The following is a 9,734-nucleotide window of genomic DNA, read 5'->3' on the forward strand; positions in this document are numbered from 1 at the left end:
AGGCCTAAGGGGACACCTCTTTGCAGCTTTTGGGTCTTCTCGAGAAGCCACACCAATGAGGTCTCCCAATTCTAGGGACTGATGGGAGGTCACCCAGAAATGTGGTTCCACCCAGAAAAGATGCTAGAAAAAAATAAGTGCCATCACGGCGGTGTCCTAACAGAAAGGACCTGTGAGTCCAGGGACAGCCAGAGCGTCCTTGTGAAATGGAGGCGCGTCCTGTGCAGTGAACTTGGCTCCGTGGACAACGTGTTCCATTTCCGCGGGAGCTGGTGGGAGGGATATGTGGTCAGGGTTGTTCCTCTGGCCTGGAGGCCTCGGGGTGGTGACGTCCCTGGACCCATCCCCTCTGGTGCTCTTGGCCACCTGGACTCCTGATGGAACTGCACTGCCCCGAATGGCTCTTCTTAGTCACACCCTTCCGGCCCCCTGAGCCTTGGATGTCGCCACGCCATGGTGTCTGTGGCCAGCTGTTTGGGAAGCAGCCAGGAGTTTCCTGGCCCAACCTCTGTTGCTGTTCAGCAGGCACTGTACAGTTCCATCAGGCAGATCACCCTCAGGGGGGCTGTCCAGCCTCTTCAAAACAGAAGCCTCCTGTGCCGAACCCCTGGGCCTCGCCGTTTGTAACTGCCCCTGCATCCCACAGATGTGCACAGCCTGCAAAAGCTAGAGTTCACGCTCAAACTACTGTCCCAGCAACAAAACCCCTTTTGTGACTTTTATTTAAACAGGGTCTCACTATGTGGCCCAGACTGGCCTTGAATTTCTAGTGATCCTCCGGCCTCAGCCTCCTGAGTAGCTGGGGCCACAGGCCAATTCCATCCCACCTGCCTCTTATGGCTTTTAAGTCGTCTAGCTCCTTCTGCCCAGGGTGACTCCAAAATTGCTTTAAACCAATGTAGGCACAGACGGGAGCCCTGAGGGAAATAGGGGCAAGGTCCCTGGAGCCTGCTTGCTTCTTTCTTGCTTGCTCTACCACTAAGTGACAACCCCCTCCCCTTTTAATTATTTCAATTTGAGACAGTGTCTCACTAAGTCAGCTGCCCAGGCTGACCTCTAACTTGCAATCCTCTTGTCTCAGTCTCTGATTACAGTTGTGTGCCACCACACACCTCCACAGCCAGGTCTAATTCTCTTTCTTTTCTTTCTTTTTTTTTAATTTTCTTTTTTATTTTTTGGTACTTGGGATTGAACTCAGGAGCACTTAACCCCTGAGCAACACCCCCAGCCCTTTTTATTTCATTTAGAAACAGGGTCACACTGAGTTGCTTAGGGCCTCGCTAAGTTGCTGAGGCTGACCTCGAACTTCAATCCTCCTGCCCCAGCCTCCCGAGCCGCTGGGGTGTGCTACTAGGTCTATTTATTTATTTATTTATTTATTTAGTTAGTTAGTTCTAATCAGTTATAGAGGACAGCAGAATGCTCTTTGATTCACTGTATACAAATGGAGCAGAATTTTTCATTTCTCTGGTTGAACCCAAAGTAGGTCTAATTCTTGATATGTGGAGCTGGTGGCTTCCTGGAGGAGGTGACTCCCTGGAGTGTCTCTAAACAGGCGTGCAGCAGGCTGAGAGCAAGGGTGAGAAGAACCTCAGAGAGCTGGGGGGCTGGAGCCCCGGGCACTGGCCCTGCCGAGGGAGTGGAGAGGCAGCAGGTCCTGCTTTGGGGGGCCTCCCATGATGGCCAGGTGCAAATGGCTTTTCCTGCGGGGGACAGGGAGCTCTGACAGGCTCTAGGCAGGGGAGGGACGTGAACTTTAGCCCTCAGCCTGACTCCCCGGCCTTGCGGGGAGCATGTGCTGACGAGGGGAGGGGGCAGGTGGTCACCGTCCAGCCTGCACTGGGACAGTGGCCTCAGAGCCCGGGAGGGAGTGGGCTGAGAAGGGACAAGCCATGCAGGACGGGAGCCCTGCATTCTGGGTACCCATCTGCTGTCTGTGGGACGCAGCTCCTGAAGCCTGAGGTTGGGGTGAAAGGAGGACCTCAGCTGTCCACCTAAGGAGCTCCTGGTGGCCCAGGCTGGCAGGGACAGGGACAAAGACACACTGGTGCCCCAGGCCTCCCAGGCCACTGCGCGCATGCTGGATCCCCGCGTGGTCTTGAGGGGACACAGTGCTAGTCTCATTCTCCATGGAGAGGGCTCCAGAGCCTTCGAGAACTGAGGCTGGGAACAGAGGAAAGCCAGAGGGAGGGGTGGGCCCAAGGGCCCTGATCACGAGGCCTACCTGGTCCCCCTACCCCTGGGGGACCAAGGGCCACTTTGGCCCAAACCCTCCTCAGGGCCCAGCAAAACCCGCAGCCACTCCTTGCCATGGATTGACCAGGTTAGACCACACTAGACAGAGAGGTCTCTGGGCTAGCCCCACTGACCTACTGCAGGAAACAGGCCCAGCTGATGAGGCTGTCCTGCTCACATCCTGCCAACTGGCTTTCCTAAGTGGAAGAGAGCGCAAGAGAGGCCAAGGGACCCCAAGCTGCACATCAACACCGCCTGTGTCCTCTGTTTCAAGGCCCAGGCTCTGGCAGAACCAGCAGCCATTACACATTAATTCATGATTGCACGTTAATTTGCCCCATGGATTTCTGGAGCTATTTGATCAAATTCCAGGTGTTATGGACTGAACTGTGTCCCTACTCCCCCGCAATTGACTTCTCAAAGCCCTAATTTCCATGCGACTGTACTTGAAGGTAGAACCTTTTTTTGTTTTTGTTTTGTTTGTGGTACTGGGGATCGAACCCGGGGTGCTCTGCCCCTGAGCCACATCCCCAGCCCTTTTTCATTCTTTATTTGGAGACAGTCTTACTATAGTGCCCAGGCGGGCCTCAAACTCGTGATCCTCCCGCCTCAGCCTCCTGAATCACTGGGATTACAGATGTTCACCCAAGCACCCAGAGAGAAAGAATCCCGTGACTCAGGAGGCTGAGGCAGGAGAATCCCAAGTTCAAGACCAGCCTGAGTAACTTAGTGAGACACTGTCTTAAAAATAAAATTTATGAAGGGCACCCTGTGAAAAGCTCAGCGCGATCCTCCTGCTGGACTGAGGAGGGCCCGCAGGGGGCTGCGTGGATCAGGACTCCGCACATCACTAAGGACACCCAACAGCAGCTACCACAGCACCTGCGTCTGCAGCGCAGGGTGTGCAGAGACACCCCCCCCCCAGATCTCTGCCCACAGCGTTGCTGCCTGAGGCCCAGGGATGAAAGCTGGTCCTGGTCCAGTCTCTCTCCTGCTGCCACACCTAAGAAAGGGTGGGGGACAGTCTGCTGGCTGGAATCTGACACCCCCTGGACCTTTAGCCCTGGGTTTGGGGTCAGCACACCACACTAGCCCTGGTCCCATCCCGGAGGCCCCTAGAAATACTGACAGCCAAGTCAAATGGGACGGGAACTCTTGTTCAGGAGAGGATGGGGGTGAGGGTCTCTAGGGAAGGTTGGGAGTGGGGCAGAATCCTGGGCTCTGTCCCCAACTCTTTTGAGTGGCTTTGGACAGGTTCCTCCCTCTCCCTGACCATCCTTGTCCTTGATTCATAAAGTTGAGGATGGGGTCCTGCATTTGCTTAGTAAACTGCTTTGGATTCAGATTATAAAATATTATGCATATAACACAGCCAGGCAAGGTGGCACACACCTGTAATCCCAGCAATTCAGGAGGCTGAGGCAGGAGGATCGCAAGTTTGAGTTCAGCCTCAGCAACTTAGCAAGACTCTTCCTCAAAACAAAAATGTAAAATATGATGTTGGCGTAGTTCAGTGTAGTGTGCTTGCCAGGCATGCACGAGGCCTGGGGTTTGATCTGCAGTATTGCAAAATAAATGAATAAATAAATAAACAAAAGCCAAAACCTTCTCTGTGCAAGTGGCCTACCTCAGGCATTGTGTTGCAGCTACGCAAGCCGGACCACCACGGGTCACTTCCGCTTTGGCTTGGGCTTCTGGTGTTCTGGTTTTGCTGTTGGCAGGAGGGTCATCTCAAGGTCCCAGAGAACATGTGCCTTCCCTGATAATTCCACAGTGTTTCCCAAGTGGTGTTCTGGTTGACATTCTTGGAACAGAACGTGAGCTCCTTTCTCTAGAATCCATGACACTTTGCAGATCTTTTCATTTGTTCTGGTCTAAAGTGCCAAGGTTATGGGCTGGGGATGTGGCTCAAGCGGTAATGCGCTTGCCTGGCACTGGGTTCAATCCTCAGCACCACATAAAGGTGGAATAAAGATGTTGTGTCCACCAAAAACTGAAGGATGAATATTGAAAAATTCTCTATCTTAAAAAAATAAAATAAAATAAAATAAATAAATAAAGTGCCAAGGTTGGCCTCAAAGTTATGATCCTCCTGCCTCAGCCTCCCCTGGCTGGGAATACAAGGTGTGTGCCACTGTGCCCAGCAGTTTCTAGGAATATTTATTCCTCCATTAGTTAGAAGAGTCACCAGTAACATCCCTGGCATGAGGCTGATCAATTTTACTTTGTTTATTGTGTCTCTGGATGGACAGACATTTTTAATTTTAAGTGTAGTTAAATTTACCATCTTTTCCTTCATCGTCACAGTCTCTGGGGCCTTGTTGAAATCAGAGGTTTCCAGTGGATTTTTAGCACCATGTCTCTGTGTTCAAAAAAACCCTGCAAATGGATCCAAATAGAATGCTCACCCAGCTGCAGGAAATTCCTTCCTCAAGGGACATTTCTTGGCCAGAGCTGGAGAAGCAGCTCAGTGCTAGAGAATCTTAGCCCACATGAAGCCACGGTTCAATCCCCAGTTTGCCATTAAAAAGGGGGAAAAAAAAGAAAAAAAAAATTAGGCAAAGTATCATAAATCAAAGACCCAATATTTAAGTAATTATTAAACCTTTTTTTTTCTTGTTTGTTTTTGGTGGTGCTGGGTATTGAACCCAGGGCTTTGTGCAATAAGGCAGGCACTCTACCAACTGAGCTATATTCCCAGCCCAAGTGATTAAACCTTCATTGCAATAATAACAAAATTCAGAAGAATAAAAACAAAAGAAAGCTATTACTGCAGGCTGTGGCACAGGCCTGTAATCCCAGCAACTCAGGAGGCTGAGGCAGGAGGATCACAAGTTGGAGACCAGCTTCAGTCACTTAGGGAGACCCTGCCTCACAAAGGGCTGGGGTGTGGCTCAGTGAGACAGCACCCCCACTGGCCCTCCTCACCCCCCCAAAACAAACATCAACTAAAGAAGGAGATTACTGTCCTGCCAGAGCCACAAGAGGTTGCCCAGTGGGCTGGGGTTGTGGCTCAGTGGTAGAGCGCTTGCCTAACATGCATGAGGCACTGGGTTCAATCCTCAGCACCACATAAAAATAATATTGTGTCCACCTAAAAACTAAAAAATATTTTTTAAAAAAAGAGGTTGCCCAGTGCACACCTGGCCACCCCAGAGGCTAGCCACCAGCGGACTGTTTCTTCTTCTGCCACTTTTGTCCAGATAAAATTAAGTTTGTGGATTTTACAAAATCATTCTTTCATCTGCCGAGTGATTTCTTTTTTTTATAATTAAAATTTTTCAATATAGGTGGAAACAATACCTTTATTTTTATGTGATGCTGAGGGTCCAACCCAGTGCCTCACGCATGCCAGGCAAGTGCTCTCTGAGCCACAACCCAGCTGCAGAGTGATTTCTGAACACAGTCGTCCTTTGGTATCAATGGGGGATTAAGTCCCCTTCAGATCTGAAATCTGAGGGTGCTCAGATCCCCTATTTTTTTTTTGTGGTGCTGGGATTGAACCCAGGGCCTTGTGCATTCGAGGCGAGCACTCTACCAGCTGAGCTACATCCCAGCCCCAGATGCCCTATATTTAATGGTATAGTATCTGCATAGACTGATGTACCTCCTGCTGTGTACTTTAGTCTCTAACCTAAAATCCTTAATGAAATGTAAAATGCAGTTGTTATACTGCATGTTTTTTGCATTGCTTTTTTCTTTTTTCCCCCCAAATATTTTAAACCTGCAGTAGGTTGAATCTGAGGTTGGGTGAACCCACAGATACAGAGAGTTGGTGGTAAATAAGTTAGTGGTCAATAAGCTCTGCTCAGGCACTTTAAAATATAGATTTGTCACCAGATGCAGTGGCACATGCCTGTCATCTCAGTGACTTAGGAGGCTGAGACAGGAGGATCCCAAATCTGTGGCCAGCCTCAGCAACTTAGCAAGCCTCTGTCTCAAAATAAAAAATCAAAAGGACTGGGGATGTGGCTCAGTGGTAGAGCACCCTGGATTCAATCTCCATTCACACACACATATAGTGTGTATGTGTGTGTGTGTGTGCGCGAATACACACACGTGCACATACGTTAGTCTTTTGTGTTTTCTTTTTTTTAAAGCAGGAGCAGGAACACACAATGTACTGCATGCCTAAGGCCTGGAGCACTAGAATCCTAGGTTTATTTTTAATTGAAGCTCACAGAAAGTGATTTAGAGGAGACACATGCTTTAAATAACAAACTGTAAGTGCCATAAAGCTAGGACCTTGGGATGCCATGGCACTGTGGAACATTTGGGCTAGTGCCGCAGTCTGGCAGGGCACAATTCACGAGCCACTTGTCAAGCAGGAACGAACTTTATTTTTAGAACACACACACTGCCCCAGCTAGCTCTCCAGGAATTCCCTCAGAGCCCAACTGCCACCACCGGCTCTTCCAGCGAGCCTCCCAACCCCCCACCCCTCCCGCTCTTGAGGCCGATTTGCTGGGTCACATGGGCGGAGCCAAAAGAGTCCCCCAATGAGCAGCTCCGTGGTCTGAAAGGGTGGGAAATAGCCCAATGAGCATCACCACAGAGGAGCCAATCAGCTGGAAGCTGGAAGTTTTCTGGGGCCACAGTGAGCCAATCAGCTGGAAGTTTGCTGGGGCCCCTTCGGCTATGGCTCTCAACATCTCCCCCTCTCTGTTTAAACAACAAGCATGTGGCTTAGGGACCGTGCCTGCCTTAGGTTGTCCAATACTACATATGGCCCTTACCTGTCATCAGATGAGCTGACCTCAAGGTGTCAGCCTCCTGTCTTAGGTTGGTACCATTGCAATTGGATCTTACCCGTCATTGACTACTGGTCCAGCATACAGCCACACCTGTGGATAGGCCTTTGTACCAGTGGGGGGTGAGGTTCTTTGCCTCACCTCTGTTGGCCCCCAAATTTTAGCTGAACGACCATCACAAGCAGAAGGGAGGAGGATACACCAAGCCAATTGACGGCTCCTTTTGGAAAGTTTGTACCATTGATGACACCATCAGCAAAAATACCTCAGCACTACCACAAGTTGCTGCACCAACAGATAGTTCACAATGCATACAAGTAATACATAGTCGAGGCAAGTTCTGCAAGCAGTTCAGTGATAGCTATTGCAGAAGCTGTAGTTTGGTTTTATCTTTGTCTTCACCAGCACTGGGATGAAGATAGGAATTCTGGCAATAATGACTAAAGAAAAAATTATGTAACATCCAGCAGGCACTAAAAGAAAACAATTTTCTGAACAATTTACATTATCCTGAACAGAATTATTAAATATAATGAAAAGGAAAGGTGAAAGTAAACAAACAGATCTGTTAACCTTTTTTGTTCACATATTAAAACAATCCTCAACAGCTGTTTACCCAATTTAAATTAAACCATTTAAATCACGTGAATAAGAAAAAAAATATTTGGATCCATTTTTTCATGAGCGCTCGTCATATATGATATATGGACATATGCACATACAAACATACAACACAAAACACAACTGTGCACACATAATACAATACATACAACACATAACATAATAGTAAAGGCCTTGTAACTTTTTACAGGTGAAATCTCCATTGCAATGTTTAAAAACTCCATAGTCAAAAAATAGAACTGATGGAGCTGGGGATGTGGCTCAAGCGGTAGCGCGCTCACCTGGCATGTGTGCGGCCCGGGTTCGATCCTCAGCACCACATACAAACAAAGATGTTGTGTCTGCCGAGAACTAAAAAATAAATATTAAAAAATTCTCTCTCTCTCTCTCTCACTCACTCTCTCTTTTTTAAAAAAATAGAACTGATCAGCAAAACATTAACCTAGGTCTGTATGAGCTCAAAAAACAAAATAGAACTTTATGATGTGGGAAAGGGCAATAATAAAATAGATATTGAAAAAAAAAATCCTGATTTCATTAGCCTCCAGGAGTGGGAGAACCACTGTCACAGACGTAAGGATAGCCAAACTGGAGTTCTGGATATCAGCTGTTATGTATTTGAGCCAAATCATCTTCTTTTTTGGTCTGTAGAAATCGCTTTAGTTAATCTCTCTGGAATCCAAATTGGCTGCTGTTCTCCCTGTGGAAACACACAAACAGACCCCCGACTCCAGACAATCACTGAATCAGGACCTTTCCATTGTCCTGTTAGAATATTCTTCCAAAGTACCTTAGGCTCATGTACATTTTTTGGACACATATGCCTTTCCACAGCACTAAGCCCTGATGAATCCAAATTTTAAAAAGTTTAGAGTAAAAAGGGTTATGTTAAGTTTATCTTTGGGGAATATATACCCCTTCCCAATTCCCCCTTTTTGCTTTAATAAGTACATTTTAATAGTTTGATGAGCTCTTTCAACTATGCCTTGTCCTTGTGGATTGTATGGGATTCCTGTTATATGAGTAACGCCAAATGATGAGCAAAATTGTTTGAAAGAGGTAGAAGTATAACCAGGGGTATTATCTGTTTTTAACTCTTTTGGAACGCCCTCAGTGGCAAAATTTTTTAAGCAATGAGCTATAATATCTTTAGTTTTTTCTCCAGCATGAAGGGAGCCCATCAAAAATTCGGAAGAAGTATCAACTGTAACATGCAAATATTTTAATTTTCCAAATTCTGGCAAGTGTGTGACGTCCATCTGCCAAATATGGATAGGTATCAGTCCTCTAGGATTGACTCCAAGATTAACTTGTGGTAAAAAGGTCACACAATTTTGACATTGTTTTATTATTTGTCTAGCTTGTTCCTGTAAAGTCTAATGGCCTCCTTGTACCACCGATTTGCTTGCTCAAAGGCTAGCTGTTTAATTAATGGCATTGCTTGTTCTGTGTCCCCAAAAACTCTGGTAGCTGTTTGAATAAGCCTATCTACAAATTCAGAGTAAGGTTCATTAGCTCCTTGTATTACCTTAGATAATTGACCTTGTAAATCTCCATGTCCTTGTAAAGTCTTCCATGCCCTAACCACATCTACAGCAATTTGTGAGATTATGGCAGGATCATATGCAATTTGTTGCTGCTGACCCTCATAAGGTCCCTTTCCTAACAACATATCTAGATTTCTCTGAGGATAACCGGCTGCTGCATTTCACCTAGCGTCTCCGTGCAAAATTCCTCATTGGCAACCTTCCATAACAGTATTGTCCTCCATTTAGCACAGCTTTACACATACTAGTCCAATCTGCTGGCATCATGTTCAAGTTGGTAATGGATTCGACCAAGCTTATAGTGAAGGGTGCTTGAGGACCATAGGTTGTTACAGCCTCTTTTAGCTGCTTCACTGTTTTGAAATCTAAAGCATGGTGAATTCGCTGCCCTCCTGCCTGCTCAAATACAGGGCATGCTAATCTTTGAGGTCCTGTCTCAGGATCCCATCTATCAACTACGGGGGTTGGGGGCCTCCCAGCATATGGAGGTGGAGCTGTTAGTTGGACACTTATGCCCTCTGGTGATAGAAAGGTGTTAGTAACAGCCTCCTGTTGTAACTTCTCCCCTGATGGCTTTCCC

This window comes from Marmota marmota, unplaced genomic scaffold (assembly GCF_001458135.2).
Source record: "Marmota marmota marmota unplaced genomic scaffold, marMar, whole genome shotgun sequence".
Lineage (NCBI taxonomy): Eukaryota > Metazoa > Chordata > Mammalia > Rodentia > Sciuridae > Marmota > Marmota marmota.